The sequence below is a fragment of the Tamandua tetradactyla genome, chromosome 3 (assembly GCF_023851605.1).
Source record: "Tamandua tetradactyla isolate mTamTet1 chromosome 3, mTamTet1.pri, whole genome shotgun sequence".
NCBI lineage: Eukaryota > Metazoa > Chordata > Mammalia > Pilosa > Myrmecophagidae > Tamandua > Tamandua tetradactyla.
Genome location: NC_135329.1, coordinates 27,629,819 through 27,641,339, shown reverse-complemented (window position 1 = coordinate 27,641,339; position 11,521 = coordinate 27,629,819). Strand labels below are relative to the sequence as shown.

The 11,521-nt window shown below is 39.1% G+C and overlaps 1 pseudogene; it reads left to right on the top strand.

The window, feature by feature from the left end:
• The first annotated feature begins 239 nt into the window (after positions 1–239).
• LOC143675518 (protein SET pseudogene) overlaps positions 240–11,521 on the top strand; it is a 13,875-nt pseudogene continuing 2,593 nt past the window's right edge.

Genomic DNA, 11,521 nt, shown 5'->3' with positions numbered 1-11,521 from the left:
AGAAGCAAAATGGGAGGGGGGTGGGGACTTTCCAGAGATCACAAAGCGGCCACGTGTTCTGGAGCTGCACTTGGAACTGCTGTGGCTTCTGGAGCTTTGTCGCTCTTGCTGCAACAAGAGATAGCCGCTGGAGCCCACCAACCTTGGTGACTGCTGCTGCTTCCTGAGCCAGAAACATAGGAAGGAAGAGAGGGAGAGAGGAAGGTTTCTGTCTACCTCAGGCTTTCTGATCTCTCGCAATGACAGACCTTAGCTGGAAAGCAGCTGGCAAGGGTCTGGGAAATGTAAAGTTTAAACTTCCAGCCTTTTGCAAATTAGAGGAGAGCACAGAAGGGTAAGGATGGAGGTAAGTGCCAACAGACAGCACCTGACATACATGTAGAGCTCTTATTTTTCCCAACTCAGTAGAAGAATAGAGAAGATACTCTTGCAAATGGACATCTTGGAGGGAAATGTGGACCAAAGAGTAGGTAACAGACAAGAGGTAAATAACTATTCTCACCTAGACCCAGGGACTGATTTTGCTCTATTGTGGAGCAAAGTTGGAAAAGTCAGGAGCTGAAAGAGCTGTTGTTTCAAAAGTCTTTGTGGACACAGCAGTAAGACCCAAGTTACAGAGCATAACAAATCTGTAGGGATTAGTTTTGTTGGATTGCATGCAACTGCTTAAACCCCTATGAGAATAAGAAGAGTAAACAAACAACCTTCTTGGCTTTAAGGATGCAAGTACAAAGAGGGTAGTGAAGGAGGATGAAAAGACTGCTCAGCAGCCAAAAGAGGGTGTTTAAAGCTCTGTGGAGCCTAGAAGTTTACAAAGTCAGGGAAACCAAAGACTCCTCGGGAATCCCCTTCAATGCTGAGCAGCTGCTCTGGCAGATGGGAGAGGCATGGGTGATACTTTTCAACACATTAAGGCATATATGAACGCACTGAAGTTCAGGGGATGCATATGCTACTTCAACAGGACACATCTGATTACCATCAGCTTATTTATAATTTTGGATGACTGCCCTTGCGGTCGAAACCAGGGCTTCTCAAACTTTTAACGTGCATGCAAATCTCCCGGGGATCTTGCTGACACTGCGATTCTGGTTCAGTAGATCAGGACAGGGCCTGAGAGCATGCATTTCTAACAAGCTCCTAATCCATTCTCCTAGTCTGCAAATCATAGCTAAATAGCAAGAAAGTGGTCCTCAACCTTGGTGGGGGAGCTTTTAAAAATCAGAAGTCTGGGCTACACAGCAGACCAATTAAATCAGGTTCCCAAGGCAAAGGCAGCCTTATTTGCAAAGCTTCCCAGGTGCTTCTGATGACCACCAACTTCAGCGGATGATTTCCATCATCCAAAGTGTAAAAGAACTGGGGAAAAGCTCATTCCTCCACTCACACTCCCTTACACCAGACAGCTTTGACACCTTGCAGCAAATAGGGTGGGTCCAGAGACCATGCATTCCTATGGAAGTGCCAGAAACAGAGGCGGTTTCACATGTGGGCACTGGGTCCCTCCCTGAGACCGAGAGGCAGACTAATGCCTGAGCACACGGTGGGAAACTCCCAGAAATAACTGGGGAAGAAGCAGAAGAGACCAACACCTCATATCAGCGTGTGGGAGACATACAGCTAGGAATATTGGGTGTCAGTCTTAAAGTGACCTCTTTCACACCCACAGGTTGGTGGCAGGTGGGGGCACTCAGGTTACAGGAGTTTCACAGACCTGGAAGAGCAACAAAGCAAATGGGCCATGGTTGTAGGCTGAAGACAGTGTGCCTCTAAGACTCTGTCTAGGGTGGGTCACAGTGGCTCAGTGGCAGAGTTCTTGCCTGCCATGCCAGAGACCCGGGTTCTATTCCCAGTGCCTGCCCATGCAAAAAAAAAGACTCTGTTTAGCATTCAGGAGATATGGAAATGTCAGCCAGGCACAGTCCTCACCATCATCCTGCAAAACAATTTAAAGGTATGTGACAAGGAGGCTGGGTTGGGCTCTTTCTAGTCTAGGCTCATGCAATTCCTGTCTTAACTATACACAACCTCAGTTCTATATTTGGGGAAAGTGTACTTCGATTAGCCTTTCTCCTACTTAGTACATCTGGGCAAATATATTATGTTGGACTCCTTGCGGTCTCCATATGTGTGTACTTTGAGAATAAAGAAAGAGGCATAATTTACAGCAAATGAAAGAGTCAATGTTAAGTCTACACACTCTAAAAGGAAACTAAGTTTCCTCCACATCTCGATCTTCAAAATACAATGCTATGGCCCTCACTTGCCAGATGAATAGAGTCGTCCTATTCTATCCCACCCGAAGACATCTGAAGCCTGAGCTAGACAGATTCTGAGATGCGCACGGTCCCCTGCCTACAGCCATGCCCTTTGCCCCAGGCACTCTAGCCCCAGCCAAGGACTGGGAGACACCTCATTCCATGTGTTGTGCTCACTCAACCCAAGAATCTGCCACTGATGATGAACAGCCTAATCCTAGGACAGCAGGTAGACATGGGAGTGGGGAAGGGAAACACTTCTCTATTTCTGCTACAATAATGGCATGTAGATTTCCTCTCTGCCCTTGTCCAAATTATCCTCTTGGAAGCCTTCTGCTTACCCTCACTTTGGTGGCAGTGCCAAGAGCAATGTACAGTGATCTGTATTACTCTTCTAGCAAGGTGCCATTTTGTACTACCTGACCCACTCCTTCCCTGGTCAAGGAAAATAGGGCCAGGGTGGACATCTGGGCTCCTGGGTTATGCTACGCCAATTAAAGTCCTCTCAGTATTTGGAATTAGGATTTATAGAGCCTTTGATCTGAAGGGAACCAAGCTGAAAGTTCATGTAAAATTGAGGTCTATATTAGAGCAAGCCAAAGCCACATGCAAACCAAAGTTTACAGGGAAATCATGGAAAAAATTGGTCTTTAAAGAGAATAGTCTAAATGGAGAGAAAGAAGCAGACCCAGAGACATGTGAGCCCTGAAAACAGGCAAGGGGTCCTGGGGTCCATGAAGCCCCCTTTCCTTGCCTTATAGTCTATAAGAATAGAAGCTTGAAAATCAGCCTCCTTGGAGCAAGGACTTCCCAGGAATAATGAGTTGTTGGTCTGAAGTGAGGGCTAGTGAATTCTACCTCCCTTCCTCAAGGTGTCCTCCTTCCCTCCACACCCCCCACCTCCTACCCCCATCCAAACCAAGGGTGGACACTCAGGAGAGCAGCTCATAGTCATCAGATGTGCCTGTGTGGAGAGAAGGCTTCTGCCTCCCTGTCTGGATGCTTGCTGGGTTCTAAGACTTTAGGGTCCCATCTCCTTGCAGCAAAGCTGGGCACAGTGAGAGATTCACAGGATGGCTTGACAGTGCCCCTCAACATTTAAGAGTTATATGAAACATGGAGACTAGCGCCCACTTCTTGCCTAGCTACTCCTGGTGGGTGAGGCTGGCTGGAGCGGTCCACAGCTGCAGGGTGAGGGCAAGAGCAGCAGTGTGCAGACATGCATGCATTTCCTAAGGTCTAGTGGCCATGTAGAAGGTAGTCAGACTGAAGGCGTCTTGCAAGTACCCATCCCAAGAGGGTGCCAGCTGACATGAGGGACCCAAGCCAAGAGAGATCCTGAGGAGTACTGCAGAGGATGGAGGCTGGGAGAAGTTCAACACCCCAGCCAGGAAGGGCATGTCTCATGTCAGGGGGCTGGGCAGTGTGTTTCCCCATCCTTCCAACTCACAGTCTCTGAAGAAGCCACGCCTGCGCCCCAAAGAAGTGTCAGAATTCGAATGTCTGCCACAGATATGGCATCTGTCATAAATCAGTGTTAGCCAAGAACACACAATAACAATTAAATTTAAAAAAAAAAAACTTTTTGATCTTTTCCTTTTTCTCTGAAACAACCAGAACCAGAAGAGGTTGGGGAAGAAAGGGGAGAAACAGAGAAAGAAGTAACCCCTGCCACCTCTGAGTCTCCAGGCCACAGATCAGCCTGGAATTGGGAGGGAGAGTAGAACTTTGACTTGAATATGGAGTTCGGAACTGTCCTGTTCACTTGTTAAATTAGGCTGTAATAATCAAAATGAGGCTTTTCCTTTAATAATATATCTTCAGAAAACTTTTTGCTCAGTTTCTCTGAGTCAGAATTCTTTAAAAGAGAGAATTTTTAAAAAGGTAATATTCTTTTAATCATCAAATTTTTATATTAAATTTTATAAATAAATAAATTTTATATTTTATCTGAGGTTTTACTGTTCATCCATCAGAGTTAAAAGGGTTTCAGGTCTTAACACATTTTCAGATCTTAACACATGCTAATCTTTTATTATAGATATTTTCCATGCTTACTTTGAACAATAGTTTGTTGAGCCACAAATTCAATTTGCAGAGCCATTTCAGGTGTGAATTTGTAGATGCATCTGAACAGCAGTATACTTTCAGCCAAAATAAAACCATGATTCTGGCTCACTGATGATCAGTCTCAGTGATATTCACTAGAGGAAACATATCCTGAGCTGTTAGTAAGGCTTATCTATTGCAAGCAGTAGGTCCAGTTTAGTTTAAAAGCGGGGCAGGGAGACGTTTATTGGGAGATACGAGCTAACTCTCAGAATCAAAAGAGCTAAGGAACCAAGCCTTAGGAAAGAAAAATTCAGGGCCACTCCGAGAATGTATGGGAAGGAGTACACAAGTTTTGTTCTTGCATGCTCTGGCCCAAATCTAGTAAGTTTTGCACTCTTCCCTTCTCTATTCAAGTTTCAAAATCCTGAGAGAGGGCCTGATAAATTTTTTCTGTTTGGTAAGGTTTATTCACCTCTGGAGAATCTAACATATTGGGTGTTGGGGCATCGCTTGTGGGTAGAAATCTACTCATCTTAAAAAATAGACTGTATACCAGTGTTCATAGCAGCATTATCTACAATAACCAAAAGGTGGAAAAGCACAAGTGTCCATCAATAGATGAATGGATGGACAAAATGTAGTAATACACACAAGGGAATATTATTAGCTATAAAAAAGAATGAAGTTCTGATACATGCTGCAATATGGATGAACCTTGAAGACATCAGATGGAGCGAAATCACATGAAACAACATGGCAGATATTGGATGATTCCACTTACACGGAATAGCTAGAATATGCAAATTCATAGAGATGGAAAGTAGAGTACCCCTGACCAGGTGGAGGAGGCAGGGTATGTGGGAGTTAGGGCATAATGGGTGCGGGGCTTCTGTTTGGGGTGATGGAATTGTGTTGGTAATGCATGGTGGTGACGATGGCACAACACTGTGCATGTAGTTAATTCCACTGAATTGTATGCTTCGGACTGGTCAAGATGGGAAAGTTTGTTTTGTATATATGCTATCACAATTTCTAAAAAGATAGGCAAAATAGACAATGGCAATTAAATGCAACACATGGTTCGGGACTAAATCTACTAATGCAGGAGAAAATGCCCAAAAGAACATTATGGGACAAGAGAAAATTAAAATATACAATGGAATATAATGATCCATTTTTTATAAAAAAATTAATGAAGTTCTGATTTATGCTACAACATAGCTGAACCTTGAAGACATTATGTTGAGTGAAATAAGCCGGATTCAAAAGGACAGATATTGTTTGATTCCACTATGTGAAATAACGAGAATTTGAAAATTCACAGAGATGGAAAAGTAGATTATAGATTACCAGGGGCTGAGAAAGAGATGGGGGGTGGTGAATTATTCCTTAATGGGTGTTGACAAGTTTTGGCAATGGATAGCAAGTATAATCAATGTCACTGAATTTACAAATGAAAGTGGTTTAAATGATAAATTTTATGTTGTATATATGTTATCATAATAAAAAAAAAATGTGTTTAAAGTAGAGGGGGCTACTGAGAGGTTAAATCACAACTCTGATGCCAGGAGTGAATCCTACTCTAAAGATGCTAGGTTCAGGTTCCAATTAGCAAATACACAGAGGGGACGCTAAGAAACAGACAACAGGAATTGACTTGCCCATAAAGAAGGCTGTGATGTTGAGTGAATACTGGGTGCTTACCTTTTCATAGATATCTGGCTAGTTATCATAGGGGGGTATGTACCTTGGCCTGCTTGTCTTTGGGGCAGTAAGTCCCTTGTTTACGTGGGATGCTCTGTTCCCAACAGCTTCTCTCAATTTTACTCATTTTGTGGCAGTGTCAGGTTATTTTTTCCTGACTAATGAGTTTTTAACCAACACAGTTTCTTTCTGTTGGTAAAGATGTAGCCAAAGGCTTCTGTCATTTAGACTACACAGAGGAGCCCATGCTTTCTTATAGTTGATTACAAGGGCCTCTATTTTTTCAAGGAGTCCTCTTTAATATGTCAAGCACGTCCTCCACTCTCTATTTTTAAAACATATCACACATTACCTTAATTGCACACAAGTATTTATGGCATAGTTGTGGCTCTGAGTTCAGACAGTTTTATGGCCAAGATTTTCCAAACTTCCAAACAACAGACAATTCTTACACTGTATAAACCAATCTGCAGCACAGAAAAAAATGGAAATAATCCCAATTAATTTAAGAAGCTACTAAATCCTAATGCCCAAACCTGACAAAATTAGCACAGCACACACACTAAAAGAAGACTTTAGACCTATCTCAACTATAAATAATGACCAAATTCTAAATAAATCCTGGCAAATTGTTAAAGAGATCAATGTTAAAAATATATATGAATAAACCATCCTTTAAATACCATTCCAGTAATTTAAGGGTCACACCATAAAGAAATGCATTAATACATTTGTTACTTCAATACCAAAAAAGAAAAAAACATATGATCATCCCAATAGGATTTGTTAAAATTTGGTATCTGTTCCTTAAAAAAAAATTTCTTACTAAATAAATATTGAAAAGCTATTTGCCTAACATGATAAGGAATATCAAGGTGAACATTAACAGCCAATGCAATATTTACTTGATGTTTCTCAGAATATGTCCCAAATAATTTTAGTTCTGAGAGATTTTATTAGTATCATGATACTATGATAAAATACATTTGTGAAATGATTAATTAAACAAATTAAATGGGATTCTATGTGCTTACATGAATTCTTTAACTCTCTATGTATGGCATACCTGTCTGACCCCAAGGACCTTGTTTCCACAGAGCTTCTCACTAGCCTAACATTTTACAGAAATTAACTTTGGAATAGGTTGTAGTAATTGTCTTCCCATGAAAGAAATAATACCAATTCTATACAAGTTCTTCCAGAAAACTGAAAAAGAGGGAACACTTTCCAATTCATTATATGACACCAACATAACACTGCTATTAAATATAAGTAAAGAAAACTATAGATCAATATTCCTCATAAATATATAGATGCAAAAATTTCTAAATGAAAGTTTAGCAGATTGACAGATGTGGCCTCAGTCTTTCTAAGCCAATTCTGCAGGTCAAATCATTGCCCTCCCCACTACGTGGGACATGACATCCAGGGGTGAAAGTCTCTCTGGCGATGTGGGAGAGGACTCCCAGGGATGAATCCAGACCTGGCACCGTGGGATCAATAATTCCATCCTGACCAAAAGGGGGGAAAGAAGTGTAATTAATAAAGTATCACTGGCAGAGGGAGTTCAAATAGAGCTGAGAGGCTACTCTGGAGGTTATTCTCAACGCAAGTTTCAATAAGACCTTGCTATCTATCATAACCTGCCAACCCCCAACCAGGACCATTCCAGCCAATCCTAAAGAACACCTAGGGCAATATATAAGATTCCACATGGCTTCCAGGCACTAGAGTAACGTTCCAGAAATCTACAACCTCCAGATGGGTCCCTGGTCCAGCTAAGTCCTGACACCTAGCCCAACCTCTCCAGAACATCAGATAGTTCCATCTCCCCACCCCATATTAGTGACAAACCCTTCCAATATGAAAAATTTAGAATTGCCATAGCCCAAACACCCCTAAAGAGAGAGATGGAAAGATCAAAGGTGATGTGGAGTTATACAGAGAAGATAGAATTTAGCAAATGAATAAGAATGCTGAACCATTAAATTGATACCTCTTTTGGTCTCCAGTATTTTAGAGCTTCTAGAAGTAAAAACCTAAAATTGTGGACTGATAACCCATGTCAAAGTCTGAAATATGTTCTACAACTCATTGTGGTACTGTGCTTTGAAATTTATAGCTTCTTTGTATATATGTTATTTTTCACAAAAAAAGGGGGGAAAAAGTCAATTGTGATAATAAAAAAAAAATATTTAAGCCCTCTAGCCTCCTATAATCTGGAGCAGCTAGAAGGAAAAATATGATGACCATATGGTAGCCCATGACAAACTCTGGGATCTGTCCTGTAACTACTTGTTGAAGAGTGCTTTGAAAACTATTGCTTTTTTATTTCTTTGCTTTGTAAATACATTATACTATTCAATAAACAATGTTAAAAAGTTTTTTAAAATACCATTTAGAAGACATTAAAAAAAAAGTTTAGCAAATTGAGTCAAACAATATAACATAAGGATAATACATCATAACCAAGTGGGGTTTATTCCTAGAATGCAAGGTTGGTGTATTATTTGAAAAAAAAAATGTTATCTACATAATTCACTGTATTAGCAAAGTAAAAAATAAAAACCATATGGTCATTTCAATAAACAAAGAGAAACCATTTGACAAAATTTACTATCTATTCCTGATTTAAAATAGAAACTCAGGGCCATGGTGGCTCAGCAGGCAGAGTTCTCGCCTGCCATGCAGGAGACCTGGGTTCGGTTCCTGGTGCCTGCCCATGCAAAACAAAAGAAACTCAGCCAACATGGAGTGGAAGGGAAGTTCCTCAACCTTATAAGGGTTAGCTACAAAAACTTACAGACAACATCGTACTTAATGGTAGAAGACTGAGTAGTTCCTCCTAAGATCAGGAACAGGGTAAGAATTTCTGCTCTCATCGCTTCTATTCAACATTCAACGTCTAGTCAGTGGAATGCGGCATGAAAAAAAAAATAATAAAAAGCACCTAGATCATAAAGAAAGAAGTAAAATTGTTTTTATTTTCAGACCACTTGATTGTCTATATAGAGAATCAGATGGTATTTTCAAATACTACTAGAACAAATAAGTGAGGTGAGCAATGTTACAAGATCAATATATAAAAATCAACTGTATTTCTAATTCTAGCAATTAATGATAGGAAATTAAAATTTATAAAAAAAAACATTGCAAATGTGCAATAGCTCCAAAAATACTAAATAGTTAGTTTTAAATCAGAGAAAAGATGTACAAGACCTGTACACTAAAAACCATGTGCTTTTCCCTCAAAGTATGTAAGGAGACAAAAAGAATAACTTCACAGAGGAGAAATCTAACAACAATTCCTCAGATCAGTAATCAAGGCACGTCAATGGTGACAAGTCCTGTTGACAATATGTGCCCCTAATATAATATGATGGGGTAGGATGGGATGAGAAGGGCACTTTATTGCTGTAGTCTTTCTGCCAAAACCAATAACCTCAGTCTAATCATGATAAAAACATCAAATAAATCCCAACTGAGGGAGATTCTTCAAAATGCCTTACAAGTACTCCTCAAAACTGTCAAAGGAAACCAAGGGAAACTGTCACAGCCAAGAACGGACTAAGGAGACATGACAAGTAATATAATATGGTATGATGGATGGGATCCTGGCACAGAAAAAAAGACATTAGGTAAAAACCTAAGGAAATCTGAATAAAGTGTAGATTTTAGTTAATAATAATATATTGCTATTGATTCATTAATTATGACTAATGCATACAGATTTAAGATGTTAATGATAGGGAAATTGGGAATGGGATACATGGAAATTCTGTGTACTGGTTCTGTAACCTTTTCTCTAACTCTAAAATATTCCAAAATAATTTTTTTTAAAAATGCATGCTGAGACAAATTTTGAAATACCTTAATAAATGGAGAGATAAACCATGTTCATGGCTCAGAAGACTTAATATTGGGGAGATGTCAGTTCTCCCCCAAATTGATTTATAATGTCAATAACAATCCCAATCAAAATCCCAGCTGGCTATTTTTGTAAAAATTGACCCTGATTCTAAAATTCACATGGAAATACAGAAGATATAGGATAGTGAAAACAAATTTGAAAAAGAAGAACAAACTTGGAGGATTAACACTCATTTTAAGACTTGTTGTCAAGACAGTGTCATATTAGTGTCAAAGCAGATAATAGGTCAATTATGTAGAAGACTAAGTCTAGAAATGTACCCATACATGTAGACAACCTAAAGTAGTGCAAAGGCAGTTCAGTGTAGTAATGATTGTCTTTTTACAAATGGTACTGAAACCATTGGATATTAATACACAAGAAGGAGGAAAATAAGAGATAAAATTGATTCATATGCCATACCATATATACACTTAACTCAAAATAGAACATAGGCCTAAATGTACATGAAAACTGTAAAAATTTTAGAGAATAACATGGAAAAAACCTTTGTATCATCAAATTAGACAAACATTTCTTAGATAAGACACCAAAAACAAAATTCTTAAGACAGCAAATTGATAAATTGGATTTTACTAAAATTAAGAGCATCTACTCTTTGAAAGACACTGTTAAGAGAATGAAAAGACAATTTACAGACTGGGAGAAAATATTTGCAATGTGTTTATCTGATGAAGAACTTGATTCTAAAATATTTTCAAAACTCCCTAAATCAATAATAAAAAAATGGACATGACTTAGACACTTCACCAAAGAAAATGCACAGACCACATATAAGCATAAGAAATGCTTGTTAACCTCATTAGGAAAATGCTAATTAAAAATTTAAAAGATTAATGGCTCCAAGTATTGTTTAGGGGATGAAGTAACTGGAACCCTTATACACTGCTGGTGTGAAGGTATAATGGTACACCAACTTTGGAAAGCAGTTTGGCAATTTCTTTTAAAAAGTTAAACATGCACCTACCATAAGAGCTAGCCCCTCCACAAGAAAATGAAAGCATTTGTCCATACAAAACTGTCCACAATGTTCATTGCAGTTTTATTTGTGATAGCCAAAAGTCGAAAACAATCCAAATGGCTATCAACAAGTAAAAGGATAAGCAAATTATGGTATAACATGCAAAGGTTATCCATATAATGGTTAACCAACCAACCAGAGGAAACGTTGGTTGCTCTGGACTTGCTGAAAGGAGAAAAAGAACAGCAGGAAGCAATTGAACATATTGATGAAGTACAAAATGAAATAGAGAGATTTAATGAACAAGCCAATGAGAAGATTTTGAAAGTAGTACAGAAATACTATAAACTCCACCAACCAGTCTTCAGAAGAGGTAAGAATTGATTACCTAGCATTAAAAGGAATGAACTATGATATATGCAACAATAACGGGTCCATACAAAAATTATTATGCTGGGTGAAAAAAAACAGACAAAATGAATCATATATATTATATAAAACTCTATAATAATTAAATAATAATGTCAGAAAACAAATCAAAGATCGGCTGGGGATGGGGAAGGGAAGGAGGTATTACACAGGGGCATGATGAAACTTGCAGTGTAATTCATATGT